The sequence below is a fragment of the Equus asinus genome, chromosome 1 (genome assembly GCF_041296235.1).
Source record: "Equus asinus isolate D_3611 breed Donkey chromosome 1, EquAss-T2T_v2, whole genome shotgun sequence".
In the NCBI taxonomy this organism is placed as follows: domain Eukaryota; kingdom Metazoa; phylum Chordata; class Mammalia; order Perissodactyla; family Equidae; genus Equus; species Equus asinus.
The window spans coordinates 185,247,590-185,266,291 of record NC_091790.1 but is presented as its reverse complement, the minus strand read 5'-3'; the positions used below and the strand labels follow the sequence as shown (position 1 = coordinate 185,266,291).

At 40.7% G+C, this 18,702-nt stretch overlaps 1 long non-coding RNA gene across 4 annotated transcripts in view; it reads left to right on the top strand.

The window, feature by feature from the left end:
• LOC106824278 (uncharacterized) overlaps positions 1-18,702 on the top strand; it is a 202,094-nt gene that overhangs the window by 114,343 nt on the left and 69,049 nt on the right. The window contains exon 4 of one of the 4 annotated variants that reach the window (XR_011504591.1): positions 4,125-4,248. The exons of the other annotated variants lie outside the window; for them this stretch is intronic. This is a non-coding gene — a long non-coding RNA (uncharacterized lncRNA). Of the gene's footprint in view, positions 1-4,124; positions 4,249-18,702 lie in introns of those variants that run through there. 4 annotated transcript variants of the gene reach the window in all.

Sequence of the window (18,702 nt, the reverse complement as noted above, 5' to 3'; positions counted from 1 at the left end):
TCGAACGCTCATCTCGTGTTTACTGTTACAGGGAATTCTTTTCATTCTCTTTCCTCTTAGCTTTGAGACACCCTACTACTTGTTCTCATTCCTCTCTGATTATTTCTTCCAAGTAGCTTTATAAGCCACCATAAAACCTTGGTGTTATCGCTCCGTCTTCCCTTTGTCCGTTCCATTCCTGGTTGGTGAACTCACAGGATTAGCACGGCATAGCAGAGTCAGGTGCGTAGAAAGTAATGTGAGAGAGGCTGCAAATAAATACTTCCAGAGCCCTACATTTGAATCCCAACTTTTCAAAAAAACGAAGAAATCATAAAAAGAGCCTTTAACTAGAAATTTTGTTGTCGTTATTTGGAAGGAATTCTAAGAGTGAATTCCAGCCTGTTTCCTAACCTGTCCTTGTTTATTCAGAGTACCCGCAACATGCCTGGAAGCCAATAGAAAAACAGCAGACTGTTTATGTTATTCCCTTTAACCAACAGCTTTGAGAGTATACAGAAGAGGGAGCTAAATGCTTGCCCCCCGCCGTGCCTCCAGTTCATAAGCGCTTGTCTCTTCTCCCCTCCTTTTCGAAGTTGAACTAAGCACCATAGGCCAAGACGATACTGGCTTCAGAGAGGAGCCGAACTGAAAAGGATATTATTGATAGTTCCAGGGGACAAATTATGGCAGAAATGTGAACAGTATTTGGGGACAAAAATACTGTGTTTGAGTTTAATAACCCCAAACAAGAAGAACAACATGTCTTTAAAAAGTATTTCTTAATTCAGGCAGTTTTTCTGGCTGTTTTCCTCTGTTCATTTTCTGAGAGGGAAACTGAAGTGAAAATAGAGGCTGTTCCTCCTTTCTCAGGGAGCCTAGATTGATCATGGAAAGTGTGAGCTGCCACGTTAGGTAGCCAAGCACTTCTTTTAAAAGTGTGAATGAAAGAAAAAGAAGATGGTAAACAACAAGATACGAAACAGTACGTGTGTTATGGGTTACTAGTTTTGAACTTCAGTGCTTAACAATGGTAAAGTCTAGGTATTCATGTTGTTGTCATGAAATAAGGTAAGTGAAATGCTTGATTCATTGTAAGTGCTCAAAACATAGCAGCCACTATTGTTACCATGGACAAAGGTACTCAGTGACACTCTCAGTAAATTCTTTTGGTTGTGTTTCTTATCGTTAGGGATTAATTTGTTTTGGTTTGTCCTATATTTCTTTGTGATTATTGTTTTCTTTGCCATACAAATTATGTTGATAACATTTATTATTTCCTATGCGCTAAGCATTGGGTGAAGAGCATGAGGGTGGATACTGCTGTCATCCCAGTTTTCTAGAACGGTCATGGTATCAGAAGGCTTACTGAGGTTGGTGCGTGAAAGAATAGTCACCTAACCCCTGATGGGAATCAGCGATAACCATAGTCTCATGAGAACCATATGCTAGTTGGCTCCAAATAATGTTGCAGCAATATTTAAAGCTTTTGGTTTTAACACTGTTGATTAGCTGTGATAGCCACACAAGGAAAGTATACTCCTTGTTAAAACAGAGGAGGTTTTAACAGAATAAAAAATAACTCAGATTTTCCTAAGTTTGGAGCATTACTTTAATAATCTTGAGGTTAAAGATTTTTAAGTAAATATTTGCAAATTTATAGTCTACTCTGTAGTCCTCAGGGATAGGATAGCGTAATATTAAAAAAAAATTGAAAGGAGCATTCCCTTTTAAAATGTATGTAATCAACATGATTCGTATATTTCCTGAAATTTGGTATTTTCAGTTGTACCGTACATCTTGCTATTTCAGTAGGAAGTGGACCCTTCGGGCAGACAAATTCCAAAAGATTTCAGTATTTTGGCTATGTCTAAGTGAATAATTGGAAGAAAATATATCCAGTACCTCTGATTGAAGGGGCAAATATATCTAGAATCAGAGTTCAGCTTACCACTTTAATGGAAGGGAACGTTAACGTGGGTGATCAAAAGTTTTCGGGGCCGGCCCGGTGGCGCAGCGGTTAAGTGCGCACGTTCCACTTCGGTGGCCCAGGGTTCACTGGTTCGGATCCTGGATGCGGATATGGTACCACGTGGCAAGCCATGCTGTGGTAGGAAGATGGGCATGGATGTTAGCTCAGGGCCAGTCTTCCTCAGAAAAAAGAGGAGGATTGATAGATGTTAGCTCAGGGCTAATCTTCCTCAGAAAAAAAACTATCAGTGTCAGAGCAAAGCAGGTGGTTAACACTTGAGTCTGTCTTGATAAGGCTCCTGTCTCTCCTCCCCCTCCATTCCCATCTTTTTTTCTTTTTTTAAGGTAAAATTATGGTAGGATTAAGATTAAAGACATTTGAAGGAGAAAATAAGTCACAAAATACTTTGAATTGAAGCATCTGAATTTGGAATTGGAGGAAAGGTTAGAGGACATTCGCCTTAACCTTTTCAGTTTACAGAGAAGGAAACTGGATTTCTGAGAGCTGATGGGACTTGCCATAGAGCTGTTACAGGCAGGACTGCTGCTGACAGGGGAATAGCACTTCTTTAATCGCAAGTTTTAATGATTCTTTTTCAGCCTTATTGAGGTATAATTGACAAATAATCGTGTAAGATATTTAAAATGTACAACGTGACGATTTGATAAGCCCATGCATTCTGAAAGGGTTCCCGTCACCTTCATAATTTTCAAATAGGAATATGAAACCTCAGTCTCGTTTTTCTTCTGTTTTTTTAACACACTACTTGGAAAGTGTGTGTCTTAGCAAAATGTAGTGGAAAGCAGAGCCTACTCATAGCCAGGTCACTGTGTTTTCCACTCCGCTAGTTGGGAGGCAGCCTGACATGTGCACAGATAGCAAAGGAAGAGAGAAGCACCATCTTTGCCTCAATGACAGTCAAAGTTTTATGGGATAATTTTTAAACCTGGAACCACTTGCTTTTCTGACAACAGTTGCTCCCTGAGAAGTTCCATGTCTTTCTCAGCTGTGTGTACCCCTATTCAACCCAGAAAACAATACTCCCAATTCGTATATTCTAGAGAGGCCTCTGGCAGATCCCCTCAATAAACAAAATGCTCCTGTTGAGAAGGTTCTTATCCATATTATTTTCTCCTGGAAGAGAAGCGGCTTTAGCGTTGGCCATTGGCTTATTATTACTGCAGTGTGCTTGCTGAGGCTGCGGTTTGACATTGACTCTCCTCCCCTGCCCCGTAAATCATTCAGCTTCTCAATTAAAAAAAGTCAAATTCCCACAACCAGCTACTGCTCTCGCCTGGATGGCTGCCTCGAAAATGAATGCTCTTGGTTCCAAGTACAGTTCATGAAACAGGGTACATGGGGCAGGAAAATGAACATCATCACCAAAAAAAGTCCCAATATGTAATACCACTAGTAAAAAGTGTCATATTCGTAAAGTGCAGACATTACTACTCTTTTATCCAAAAGCTGTATCTTTCTTAGAAGCTGATTGACTAGATTGGTACATACTTGAATCATCCTTTTTTTAAAAAAAAAACAAAAAACTACAGGAAATGTACCCTAACCCATGTGAAAAGTATTGGTTTTAGACATAATGAGTACCTGGTAGAAGTAAACGGTTTAATCTGACCTGGAAAAGATGTAACCTAAATATACCTAAAAATAACCTCAAAATTATTATAGTGATAAATAGCCAAATCATATTTTTGGCTTCTGGTATGACATTGACACTGGTATGTAGACAGTTATTATTCAATTAGAAATTTTATTTTGACAGCATTCTGCCTTACATATATTTTTAAAAAGGAGTGTTAAACCATTGCCTTCCTTGTAACAGACCGCCGAGAATGTATATATAGCAGTGTGATTAAAGCATTGCCACAACATACTTAAACCTCAGACTTTGTCTGTTATCTGAGTATTTCATTGTATTCTGAAAGAATCCTGAATTATTCTAATAATTTAATCCTCCATATCACAATGTACATTATGCATAATACATCAGTATACCTTATTTTTTTTAACAATTTTTTAAAAGTTTTTTAATAATTTTTTTTTAAGTTTGGAAGATATTATGTTTGGCCACAAGGCGCTTTCATTGAGAAAAGTTTCAAATTATGTGGCCAAGTGAATAGTGGTCAAAGACCTAAATATTATTTCTCTTTTGTTCCAGGATCTGTTTGCACTGGCCATTCTAATTCAGATGATAGAAGAGGAGGAACAGAGCCTCCTTCTTTGAATTTGTGGGAGCACATAGTATTTGCCCTGCTTTAAACACACGGACCTGGTAGCTAGGAGAAGTAACCATGCTACCCAGAACAATGTTGATTTTTACTTATTTTAGTGTCTGTATAGGCCCTATCCACAGGGGTATATAACTGGAAGACAAAGGTGGGTAGATTGGAGGAAAGAGAAGTCTTTGGTACCTAATTCTTTCGTATTTTTCTGAAACCTGGTGGTGCACTCGTCACAGTGTATATTATCACTGCGATTTCTTTGGATCCTATTTGAAACTAATGAGGAGGGTAACATAAGTGGGTGCAAAGAAAGAAATGCCCCTCCGAGCTCTGAATCAGCTAGACTGGCAGTAACCCCCATGGCTACAGGATTCACTGGCTGAGGAGATGAGACATGGAAGATGTGTCAGACGTGATGGGCTAATATAAAAGTTGATGTACCAGCACCTAAGAATGAATTCTCTGTAACTTTTAAGTAAGTAAGAGTTAGATTCATTAGGGAAAAGTGGGTCCCCACTCAGCCACAGTCTCACATGCTTTCTAGGGAGGGAAGAAGGAGATGAAGTCTGAGCTAATTTGCTGGGAAGCATGTTCAGGATGCACCAGGGCATCAAAGTGAAACAGAAGCTCCTCATCTCTCCGGGGTTCCAGCTTCCCTCTGTGTTTGTTCCCTCCTTTCTCCCACCGTCGCAGCCTCACTCCCAGTTATGGCTGGTTAAGGATACGAGACATTACGAGTGAGGGCTCTGGATCCAGCCTTTCCGGGTTCAGATACTGGCTCCGCCATTTAGGCAACTGCCTTAATTTCTTAGATTCCTCCTCTGTAAAACATGGAAGATATCAATGTTGATAAATGTGGGGTTATTGTAAAGTGCTCAGAACTCCATCAGGCACACTCAGCACTCAGTATGTGTCAGCTTTTATTAAAATATATGACCTATTTAATTTTTTAAAATTTCATCATCTCTTCCTAACTCCCATGTAGGGAGAATAGACAGTAAACTTAGGGTGAATGAGAGAAAAGTGACTTGCTCGGTATCTTTAGAATTGTTGATTATTAATGTAAATGCATCCTTTTTTTGGTGGGTTAGTTTCCAAGATAAGGCCATGTAGGCATAGCACCGATTAAATTAAATCCACACATGACCCTCCCACATCATTTCAAACGTGATCTTTAATCTTCTTTCCTGAGAAACCATTTTCTTTCCTGGGATTCACAGAAAGATTATGTTTTACATCATGAATGAGTACATGCAACATACACACATAATGAAACAACCTTTTTATGAAACAGTAGTTACCCTAAGTGTGATGAAATCTTAATTTCTATTTTTTTCTATTCTGTTGCATTTTTGTAAAAATGCTGCTTGCAATACATTAAATTTATTTTACAACTCACTAATGGGTCATCCTGAAGTTTGAAAAACACTGCGTTAGACCAGTTTGACTCTTACCCAGAGCCAAGGCTGAGGGCTGGGGGGAAACACCATTGGTTATAACCTATATTCCCTTCCTTTTCATGTTCTTTCCTAACTTCCCTGATACTGGAACTGGAATTCACCAGCTTTAAACACACGTAACAGTTAAATGCCACCAATCTATTTAGTAAGGCCACAGTTATGTTGTCATTTAAAAGGCCTTTAAATATTGCTATACATTAGATTCACTTATAGCACATTTGGAACATTAAAAAATGCATAAAACTGATATCACTATAAGATAGGGTCCAGTTTAAGATTAGGTATGATAATAACACCCAGTTTTTTCAATTGTGATACCTAACTTCTGCTGTGTCCGCACCTCTCCCATTAAATAAAGGATTAAGAGTGTCATGCAGAAATGATTCTACTCGGGGCCGGCCCGGCGGCGCAGCGGTTAAGTGGGCACATTCCACTTCGGCAGCCCAGGGTTCGCTGGTTCAGATCCTGGGTGCAGACATGGCGCCGCTTGGCAAGCCATGCTGTGGCAGGCGTCCCACATATAAAGTAGAGGAAGATGGGCACGGATGTTAGCTCAGGGCCAGTCTTCCTCAGCAAAAAGAGGAGGATTGGCAGCAGATGTCAGCTCAGGGCTAATCTTCCTTAAAAAAAAAATAAAAGAAAGAAAGAAATGATTCTACTGTTAGCACAGAGCTCTGGAGAGCTGGTGCTTTGTCCTGAGCTGTCCACAGACTTTGATTGTTCCTTCTTTGGCCAGCACCATTGGTGTGGGAGCTTACTGCTTAGAGCTGTTCGTGCTTTGTGACCATGAAGCTGAACACACACCACTACCCCATACTGAGCCCTGATTCCCTATTCTCTTCAACTGAGTCACCTGCGAGACCAAATAACTGCTTCTTTGAAAGACTGACAAGAAAATTTTTACCAACTTCACCACACAAGGCCTTCCCAGATTATAGACATTTGCTGTGCACGTGTTCTGGTCACGCGCATGACCAGTGGCACGTTGCCTTTGGTCAGCGTCTCGTCCCCTTGTGCTCCACACAGCACCATGCTCTCCTGGCTCAGGGAGTATGATGTCTAACCCAACACTTTTCCCATCAAACTTGGCGGAACTCGGATTGTTACATTCTCTTCCTTGCCCGCCCCTTTTCAGGTCATAGTCTTTGCTAATTCCACACATCTTCCTTTATCCCATTTCTTCTATATTTCAAGTAAATCTCTCTCTTTCTACACTTTTTTTCTTTCTTATCTATTTGTTCAATTTTGGAGAGTTCCCCAATGGTGCTCGTCATAGCTGATAAGCTTGTATAGGGGTTTAATTGTTATCAAAGGAAAAGAAGGCAGTATATTTGTTTGTTTATTTATGTTTCTTTTGAGGAAGATTAGCCCTGAGCTAATATCTGCCGCCAATCCTCCTCTTTTTGCTGAGGAAGATTGGCCCTGAGCTAATGTTCATGCCCATCTTCCTCTACTTTATATGTGGGATGCCTGCCACAGTGTGGCTTGATAAGCAGTGCGTAGGTCCACGCCTGGGATCCGAACCTGCAAACCCTGGGTGGCAGAAGCAGAGTGTGTGAACTTAACCGCCGCGTCCCTGGGCCAGCCTCAAGAATGCAGTATAACTGGAGGTAAAGTAAGGCATGATAACTAGCATCGTCAACTTTCAGCTCTCTTAAGTGTCTCAATCTGGTTCATCCTCTTCTGATTAAACCTGCTTATACATTTGCATACAAAAAAATAAAAATCATTCTTAGTTCTATTATTTTATTTTATTCTTTTTGAAGATTGGCACCTGAAATAACATCTGTTGCCAATCTTTTTTCCTTCTTTTTCTCCCCAAAGCCCCGCAGTACATAGTTGTCTGTTCCTAGTTGTGAGTGCCTCTGGTTGTGGTATGTGGGACGCTGCCTCAGCATGGCCTGATGAGCGGTGCCATGTCCGCACCCGGGATCCAAATCAATGAAACCCTGGGCCACCCAAGCGCAGCTTGCAAACTTAACCACTCAGCCACTGGGCCGGCCCCATTAGTTCTATTATTTTATTCCTAATATGATTACACATTTACAGTATACATTTCATTTCAGAAATACAGTATTACAGATACGTTATAAGTGAAATAAATTTTTGTGGAATGACCTGGGTTCTAACTATTATTAACAGGATCATTCCTAAGGGAAAAGTAGTTCCAGTCCTAAACCACCAACATAGACGCATTTTGGGAGCATACCAGGTGTTTGAGGACTGCTTAATGTCATTATTTCTCTTAACCGTGCTTCTGTTCCTGGAAAGAGATTGACTATTTAAGTACTACTTGAGTGCTTCCATAATTATTTTCAATAATAGATTAAAATGGAAATCATAGGAGAATTCAGAGTCTTCTGAAAAGAAGAATGTGGTGAAGCATGGATTTTGAAATGACAAGTAAATCACTTTAACCCTTTTATGTATGTGAGTGTTTGTGACACTGTCTTGGACATAAAGTTTGCTACTTTACTGTGAGAGAGAGTTGATTACAGAACACTGGGGCCTTTCCCTGATTCAGGTTGGTGGTCATAGGTGACTCAGGACAGCCCCTTCACTCTGGTCGTTCTCTCACATGTCCGCTCGAAATGTGATGGCTTTGCCTGATAAGACATACTACCTTTTTTTGAGACTGGGAAACAGCAGTCAGAAAATGTTTAAAAAGAAAAGCTATTACATTTTCCAGAATTTACATATTACGTATTACATATCTGCTATTACATATTAGCAGAATTCTAGAAGTATTAGCTCTTCATGAAGGCATTTCAATCTTTGTTCTCTGTGCTAAGCTGGTATTAATACATTTGTTGATAAGGATTACCTAGCAGCGCTTTAAATTCATTCCTCATTTTAAATCTCAGGGTAATATCTTTTTTCTTTTGTCTTGAGTTCTGGTTATATAGTCTGAAACTTATTGTACCATATGTAGCAAGCTAATGGCCACTGATGAAAATGAAGTCATGGCAAGGAGTCTCATATATTGCGAAGATGTTCTCATTCATTTAAAATGCATTATCCTAACAAAATTTTGTGTTTATAAACTCAGCTTGAACTTGCAAATATACTAAGGGTATTGTTGCCAAAGAGATACAAATAGAGATGATAATTTTTACGTTAGGGTCCACACAAACATATTAAGAGTCCTTTAGGGCCGACCCCGTGGCCTTGTAATTAAGTTCAGCACATTCTGCTTGGTGGCCTCGACCTATGTTCACGGTTTGGATTTTGGGTGCAGACCTACGCCACTTGCTAATCTGTGCTGTGGTGGCAGCCCACATACAAAATAGAGGAAGACTGGCACAGATCTTCCTCAGGGCAAATCTTCCTCAAGCAAAAGAAGAGAGGGAGATTGGCACCAGATGTTAGCTCAGGGTGAATCTTCTTCAGCAAAAAAAAAGAAGAATCCCTAAGCTTAATGTAGTAAGCAGCATTTGAAATATGACTTGACATGGCTTTTTAAAAATTATCTGTATGCCCAGCTTTGAAACACAAAGGCATACAGAGAATAAAATGTACAAATTTTTAAAAATCATCAAGATCTGAAACAAGATAAAATAGATCCTTTGGGGTTTGGCAGTGTTGCATCAGTAGCCACCCTAGGGGGTGAGATGAGTAAGCAGACCCAAAGAAGGAAGGACTCTGCATCCTCTAGCCCACCACATCAACCGAGGATGCGCTGCTTTCATCTAGTGTGCATGTTGGGCTTTCATCTAAGATTTCATTTGGGGGATAAAAAGGGGTCCCAGTGGGGGCTGGCCCCATGGCCGAGTGGTTAAGTTCGCGCGCTCCACTACAGGCGGCCCAGAGTGTCGTTGGTTCGAATCCTGGGCGCAGACATGGCACTGCTCATCAAACCACACTGAGGCAGCGTCCCACATGCCACAACTAGAAGGACCCACATGAGGAATATACAACTATGTATGGGGGCGGGGGGCTTTGGGGAGAAAAAGGGAAAAAATAAAAATCTTAAAAAAAAAAAAGGGGTCCCAGTGCTCACATGCAGTTTGAGAACCACTGCCCTGACAGACCCAGAGTTTACCTATTAGGCAAAATACTTGGAACACCAAATACACTAGATCAGCACGTAGTAAAAAGTTAAAGGTATAAGGTCAGCTTCCTTATTGTCCTGTCTGTCAGGATGTCAGAGTGCACAGTCATCCTCAAACACGGAGGGGAGCGCTTGGAAGAGCTTGTTCCCGAATACACTGTGTTCTCAGTTGGGCTCCCCTCCTCCAGAAAGTTTCCCAAGGAACTTTATGCATATTGGAGGAAAAGTTAAAACCCTTTTTATTAAAGCAAAACATAATTTTCATAGTTGTTGGTGATGTTCAAATAACATTTTTCTATTCATATTAGAATAATGGGGCTCTGCCCCAGCACTTCGGAGTGAAGTAAATTGACTGGTTAAATGGAGAAGAGACGGTGGACTCTGAATTTTCTGAAAGTTCACACAGTCTTAGGTTGGATAAAGAAGGAACCAAGAACAGGAAATATGGAAGGATGATATCATTGTAAATACATTTCTGACAGTGTTACTCAATTTCCTTTTTCCAAATCATTTATGTTCAGAGGGTGATGGGGGTGGAGGTGGCACGTCGAGTCAACTCAGAGTCTTAGAGAATGCATGCTGGTGTGTCCCGTGTGTCAGATGTTGACTCCTGAGTCTGTGTGTTCATACACTTCTGAAGAAGTTATTTTTTGGTGAGACTTGTATGGCACAGGAAACTCTATATAAAGTTCTTGATGTGGTGCCTGGAATATACTAAGCAGTCAGTAAACATCAGGGTCCTTTCTCCCTCATCTTCCTCCTCTTGTTTTGAGCAGCATATTTTTTTGTTTTCCAGTGGTAGCATCTTTTCATGTAATGTTCATACTCAACCTCACGTACTGCATTTCTCAGGATCTGCACCTTGAGCTTTTCTCTGTCAGTGGAGTAGTAGAGGTGAATGGGGAGGGGAGGTCAGACAAACCCAGACTGGCCCTCTTTTTCCTGGAGTTAAAGCCACAGATTGTCCTGAGGAGGTGTTCGTGTTCTTACTGCTTTTAATTTCAGCGGTAATCAAAAACAAAATAAATGAATAAACAAGGAAGGTGGGAGCAGCTATAATCAGCTGTTCACTTCCATTGACAGGAAGAGTAGTCCTCAAACTTTAAAGAATATAAGAATAACCTAGAATGCTGATTACCGTGCACATTCCTGGGCTCCATCCCAGAGATTCTGAGTCCCAGTCTTAGATCATTCTAATGCACTTGGTCCAAAGACTGCATGTTGAAAGCCTCTAATTCTAGAAAGATCAGTTACACCATTGCTCCATTATTCCTGGTTTTAATTTCTAAGTCAATCATCAGTGTAGCACAAAGATTAAATTTCTCTTGACAGTTTTTACCATTCCAAAACCACAGCTCAGGATTCTTCTCTTAAAAATACGTGTACCATGCCTATACCTATGTATTATTCTTGGGCAGTCATATAGCACAAAAAAACTTTGGCAACGGTGTGAAATTTATTTGTAAGTTGCCAGTGTCGGCGTAGTAATTCTTTTTTCATTGGCATTGCCTGTGAAGGAGTCAGACCTCACTGTGGTTTGTTCTCCCTGTGGTTTCCTTAGCGTTAGGGAGAATGCTACAGAAAAACGAACCCTTTCTAGTTTTGACTCACTCAGGAGTGGTGTGTCTTTCGTCTTTCTGAGATGGGATGTAATAGGCATGCCCCGAAGGTGGCAAATCAGACTTCCACACGCGTTGCCTTCACTTAGCCAATAGCTTGCTCAGAACGCATATATTACGAAGTGCAGTTTCATTCATCAAGGGGATTTCGGGCTCCACCGGCAATCAGCGCTGAGTCTTGGGTGACCGCTGGGCTTTGGGTTTTGCACTGACTCCTCCGTAGAAACAAGGAGGTGCATCTGGCTGATGGAAGAGTTAATGGTAATCCAGGTAAGGATAAATTGGAGAAACCGTTCCTTTTTTTTCTTTTGGGTGGATTTGAGATTTTAGAAAAATTAGTCCTCTCTTTGAAAAGAGCTCAGAACTGTTCAAGTTTTTCAGTCTGAGTTGCTTTATAGTGTTACCCAGTATATCATCCTTTTGATGTGAAATCCACCCTCTTCAAAATGTAGTTTCATTTTCGGGTGTTAAAGTAGAGGATCCCATTTTTCTTTTTATGTGTGAAATTTTTTAAATGAAATAACTATAGTTGCTAAGATACTAATTACGCTTAGGTTCCTGGTTTAGAACTGGTCTTATATTTTTAGGAAGTATGCTTTAAAAGTCGGGCAGAGGGGAAATCGATGTTTGCCTTTGATTTATAAAACAACCATGTTACATCTGTGTCAGACTTTCCCCTGAATTAGAGGCCACATTTTGGGATGTAATGCTTAATCTGTTCTGACATGACCTCCCCCCTCTCCCCCCGACTCCTCTCTCTCTCTGTTTTCTAGTGGTGGGATCAGCTCCGCTTGTCTTTAGGCATGTGGTTTAGTCTGTGTATATTCTGTGCAGTGGCATTTTTCTTGAAGAAGTGACTAAGGCTTCTTGGATGAATTCTCTCTTTGAAAGAGGAGGTAGAATTGCATCAGAAAGACATTTACAGTAAATGGCTCCCCCTCCTTCCTGTAATGACCACATGTAAAAGAATGCATTAATTCTTGTTTTGAGGAAATGAGAGTTGTAGAGTTCTATGAAAAACTCCCTTTTTATCATTAATTAACCAGATTTGAATGTTAAAAATTCTAAAATCAGAAGCACTTTGTGCCGTTTAAATACATGTCACAAGATACAGCTTTTCACTCCATATTCTGTATGGAGTAGTAACCAATTATCTTGAATTGAGAGAGAAGGAATAATGTTGAATACGGCTATAGTCAATGGTGTAAGCTTAAACTAAATCAACTTCTTCATAGTCATTTTCCATGGTGAGTTAATCTATTTCTTAGATATGTTGCTGATCTGTCCTTCAGGATTTGATTGTCAGTGTGATAGCATATGAAGGCTAGAAGGAAACTCCCGTTAGGTAATCTAGCCAGGGGTTCTTATGGGAACAGTACCGCCCCCTAGGGGACACAGTAGAAATTAGGGAGCGTGTTTGGTTCTATAATGAATGGCGTTTAATGGGTGGGAGTCAGAGATTTTAGATCTCCTACAGGAGAAAAGACAGAAAGAATTCCCCTGTATCCTGCATAACTTTCAACTGTCCTACTGGATATTCGTGCAGTGAAAATCAGTTTATAATTATCCGAGCCTAGACCCAGCTCCATTTTACATAAAAACACAAGATAACTTTTGCATACTTTTAATACACACAGAATATATACTCATTTTCATTCTCTTGTCCACCTATACCGCTCCTCTTTTATTTTCCTTTACTTTTAATATGAAAGGCTTCTAATTTGACTTCACGCATTCCAAGCGTATACTTTATAAGTCAGTTATAAGCATCTATTTCATTACATAGTTACTTGGACCTGAAAATCATTTATATATTGGAATATGTCGTATTTTTATTGTAAATGATTTTTCTTTTAGTTTCTCTTTCACATTAAATTTAGGGTATTGAAGTTTAAAAAATTGTATGTATACTACTTAATAGTTATCAATGAATTTTGTTTCAGAATAATAGGGCATTGCAGAATTTTTGGTTCTCTGAAAAGAGGGCTTTGGGAGGAGTAGGGTTTTGAACCAATGATCCAGTCCCTCTCTCTGCTGTCTGGAGGGGCAGTATGGAAATCACCCAGATGGGAGGGATGGTTTGCCTTTCTTGTGAAGTTCTCCAGGTTTTAGTATCTTGAAGTCTTCACATTAAGCTAGTTCTTCCTTATTAATACTTTCCGGGCGTCTTCATTATGTCACCCTAAAAACATGGGCTTTCGTTACTCTCTTCCTGTCGGAAGGGACAGATATTGGGAGAAACTTGTAGGTCATCCTGCAGGCTCGCAGAGCAGTTAAAATCAGACTGAGGTTTTCATGAACGGGGGATCGTGTCCCTGTCTCCTTGCCATGAACACATTCTGCGTGTGCCGTTTTGAACCGCTGACTGTGCTGTAGGTAGAGCGCATCTTAGCTAAGGTGTTGTCTGTGTTGTGGAATTAAGTCATGAGCATCACAGCTGTGAGGCTGAGGAACGCAGGCACATGGAGGTGGTAGTCACTAATACTTGTTGTTTGGGGCTCGCATTTTTAATGCCGTAGACCTTTTTCTTGGATTGTTATTTCTTGTGGGTTTGTTGTTGTAGCTGTTGTTCTTGTCACGTGAATGTGATTATTGCTTCTCAGATAGTCCTGGGGACACTAATAAAACTTGTTTTTTGGATTCTTTATAGAATATCTTCCCTTCCTTGAATTTTCCGTTTCTTCCAAGGTCTTTGTATTGTTTATCTTGGTTTTCCACTTTCATGTGGCAGGCTTTTTTTAAATGTATATTTATCCTTGACTGTTATGCATATAAAGATGAGGTGGCGTTAAGGCTGGCGGGGGCTCTGTGTGGGTGCATCTTGCCATTGGCAGGCTTCCCTCTGGTGGCGCGGAGCCAGCCCTCCTGTTGGGGAGCCAGTAAGTGTCAGAGTAAAGGGGGCTTGACTTTGGGGTTCTCAGAACCACACTCACTGTTTAGTCTTCACCAGATATTTTGTTTAATTTCTTTAGAGAATCATCTCCCTTTTTTAATTTCTAGTTTTTGCCTGGGGGCCTGTAAAGTGTGTTGTTTCTTATAAAGACAGGAATTAGGCATGGAAGGAACAATTGTTGATACTTAAACTTTTCAGTTAATCTTCTCCGTTCTACCATTCTTGTCATTTCTGTCTTGTGTTATACTTGCTTTTTCTGAGCGTAGAGCCTCTTCGGGGTTTCTCTGGGTAAGTCAGTAACCTCCCTCTTCAGAGGCAGCAACTCTCTCCGAGAACCTCTTGGGCTGTAAGCTCCCTCTGCTCAGCTTCATCAGTCAGAACTTCTTTATTTTCTGGCTTCCAGACATTTGTTTCGATCTCTCAGGCCGCTAATAGTCTTTTGATTGTGCTGGATGTATATACTTTTTTACAACTTTACTGAGATCTTTCGTGTACCCCGACCACCATTTTGAAATGGCGTCTTAGTCAGTTCAGGCTGCTGTAACAAAGTACCATCAGCTGGGTGGCCTATAAACAACAGAAATGTATTCCGCACAGTTCTGGAGGCTGCTTCATAGATGGCTGTCTTCTTGCTGTGTCCTCACATGGCTGAAGGGACAAGGGGGTCCTCTGGGGTCGGTCTCCCTTTTTTTTTTTTTTTTTTTGAGGAAGATTAGCCCTGAGCTAACATCTGCAGCCAATCCTCCTTTTTTTGCTGAAGAAGACTGGCCCTGAGCTAACATCCATGCCCATCTTCCTCTACTTTATATGTTGGATGCCTACCACAGCATGGCTTGCCAAGTAGTGCCATGTCCGCACCCAGGATCCGTACGGATGAACCCCAGGCTGCCGAGAAGTGGAACGTTCACACTTAACTGCTGCGCCACCAGGCCGGCCCCTCCGAGGTCTCTTTTATGAGGGCACTAATCTCATTCATGAGGACTCTTCCCTCATGACCTAATCACCTCCCAAAGGCCCCACCTTCTAATACCATCATATTGGGAGTTAGGATTTCAACATATGAATTTTGGGAGGACACAAACATTCAGTCCATAATAAACAGGAAGTCCTTTCATTTGTTGATTTGGCACAAGTATATCTGAAGAATTATATCAGAAATGCCTTTAGCCAGGCATTTAGCCAGAGAAAAGACTAGATGGGGGCACAATAGCTGCAGTGGGTATTGGGGTTGGGGCAAACTAACTCTCAAAATAACTTGGCTAGGAAGAAACAACGAGCTGTCGTTACTATACAATGGTACGCTTTCCAGCCATGGAGGCTGTAGTTGTTGATCGTTGAGTCCTTCAGAGCCTCCTCTAGCTTTGTCGCTAGAAGAAAAGATGTATCTTGTAAAACATCCAACTTAGTCATTAAAAAAAATCTATAAAAGTAGTGGTCGTTGTTCCTGATCTTAACACAAATATAAATGTGGATATGCTTACTTTTTAATTTCTTCACTGCCTCTTGGCATAAGAGTTTGGGAGAGGGGGCTGGCCCCATGGCCGAGTGGTTAAGTTCATGCGCTCTGCTGCAGGCGGCCCAGTGTTTCGTCGGTTCAAATCCTGGGTGCGGACATGGCACTGCTCACCAAACCACGCTGAGGCAGCATCCCACATGCCACAACTAGAAGGACCCACAACTAAGAATATACAACTATGTACCAGGGTCTTTGGGGAGAAAAAGGAAAAAAAAAAATCTTTAAAAAAAAAAAAAGAGTTTGGGAGAATCTCCTGTTCCTTCATTTCTGTAACTTTTATTCCGTAGGGAATAGACCCTGATACTTCTTCACCCCTTTCTTGTAAGAAGCATTTCATCTTCTCCCTTCCCATTTCCTTTGTGGAAAAAACTCCAAATTCTTATTGAGCATCCCTTTCTCGTATTTGTTGCGTAGTTCCTGAAAATGTGTGGTAAGTACTTCAAAGATGGGAAAAATTAGTTGTTAACTAATTACTCCTTTAACTTCCCTGACACAAGTGGTATCCATTTGTGCCTCAGAAGAAGCTCTGAATTAGTGTTTCCTATCTTTTCGTTCCTTTATTTACTTGGGAAAAAAATAGCTGTTTCTCTGGGAAAAATCCCTGGAGATCTTCCCCAGAGATCCGCCACAGTTAGAGCCAGTTGCCCCAACACGTTTGAACCTAAAACAGAATCTTCTCAGGTATAGTCTCAGCTCTAGGATAATACTAGGAGCCCCAAACCGATCTCTAGAATTTGTAAAGTAGTACTGGCGGATATGAATTCTTCCTTGTGTGGTGGCTTAGAGGCGATTAAAGATAGTGAATGTATGCTGTAAATTGTTTTCCAGCTTAGAGACTTCTAGACAGTTCTGGATCCAGGAGCAGGCCCTCTGAGTCCATGTCCTGGAAGCAAATGTGGAGGGCACTAAAGTGTCCTGGGCTTCAAGGAGGCGAGCTGCCAGGCATACAGCACATGCTTGTAATTTTCTTTCTGGTGTTGGCCAGAACGAATGTCATCAGCCTGTTCCAGGTACCTTTCTTCCCAAACCCGCTTTCTCCCGTCTCTCCCCGTAACGTGCTGGAGGTGAGGAATGTGTTGAGTGCAGGTGGTCAGCTGTCTATTGAAAAATGGTGAGCCTAAAAAGGACACTCTGTGGCTGTGAGAATTTAGAAAGCCCCTATGCTGTTTCTGGGACCTGGCATATTGTTTTGCTATTCCTGTTGGATGACAGGAAAACCAGCAAACTGTGTCTTTTCCTCTGGAGGGAAATACCTTGTATGGATGTTCCCAAAGAAATGAGACAGCCATGGTAGTTGTCAAACTGAAAGTAATTCAGATACGGTCCTCATTTGGTGAGGTCGAAGAGTGCCAATCAAATTACGTTCTTCAGGAGCACCTGGGGATATCAAGACAATTAGGGAGCCCTGCCAGCCCTGCTTTTTACTTTTTAATTGATGGAAAATTTTCATGTGGTGAAATGCACTGATGTCAAGTATATTCATGTAACCAAACCCAGTTAAGATGGAGAACATTTTTATCATCCAGACTTTCTCATGCCCCATCCGATTAATCTCTGCCCCCACTAGCAGACACTTTCTGATTTCTGTCACTGTAGAGTATCTTTTTTCTGTTCTTGAACTTCATATAAATTGAATCATAGAGTATATATATACTCTTTCCGTCTCCGGCTTCTTTCTCCCCATGGTTTTATGTTGCTGTGTGTATGGGTCCTTCATTCTTCCTTTTTTGCTGGGAAGTATTCTGTCACGTGAATACACCCAATTTCCTGTTGACAGGCATTTGGAGTGTTTTCACCTCTTTGCCTGTTATGGATGTTAGGCTGCTGTGAATGAGTTCTCTCTCACTCTCATTCCTTTTAGGCTTAAAAGCTGGGCCATACAGTAGGTGTATGTTTATCTTTATAGGAAACTTCCAAGCAGTTTTCGAAAGCAGCTTTACCCTTTACACTCAAGCCAGCATCGATGAGCATTCTAGGTGCTCCACCTCCTTCTCAACATTTGTATATTGTTGGTTTTTCTAATTTTAGCCATTCTACTGGATATGAAGTGATTTTTAATTTGCATTTCCTTGATGACTAACATGTTCTTATTGGCTGTTTGTCTCTCTTCCTTTTTGAAGTCTCTGTTCAATTTACCCTTTTTATTTTTTCTCTTGGCCATTTTTAAATTGGATTGTTTGTCTTATTATTATTATTGATGGGTAGGAGTTACATATATATATATATATGAGGTTGCCTGCAGGCAACTCAGCTCCTGGCCCCTGTTCTTGCTTTCTCCAGCAATTTCCTGGCCAGACCAGAAACAGGAGCTGAGTTTGGGAATATATATATATATATATATAATTTTTTTTTCTGGATAAAATTCTTTTCTCAGAAATTTGTAATGCAGATGTATTCTCCTAGTTTGTGGCTTGCTATTCATTTTCTTAAAAATGTCTTTTGCTAAGCAGAGGTTGTAATTCTGAAGTAATTTAATCAAAATTTCCCCCTATATCATCAGTACTTTTTGTTTCCTAAGTAATCTGCCTCCCCAAGGTCTCCCGAGCTTCTCCTTCTGTGTCCTTCTGTGTTCTCTTTTAGAAGCCTTATAGTTTTGGCTTTTGTGCTTTGGTCTGTGATCCATCTCGAATTAATTTTTGTGTATCAGGTAAGGTGGAGGTCAAGGTTCATTTTTTTGCATGTTTTCCCAGTTGTTCCAGCATGATTTGTTGGAAAGACTTTCCTTTCCTCATTGAATTGCTTTGGTGCCTTTGTTGAAAGTCAGTTGTCCGTATCTGTGTGGGTCTATTTCAGAGGAACCTAAAGAACGTTTGTATAGACCACATGTGGCATGTACTTAATCTAGGAAATAACAGTTCACATTGGTCAACCTTCATAAGTCTCGAGAGACTGGCCGTCTTGAACTTGTATATCAGGGAACATTTGCGTCACAGGTCACTGATAGAAGCTGGATGAGGCCATTTTTTGCTTATTTT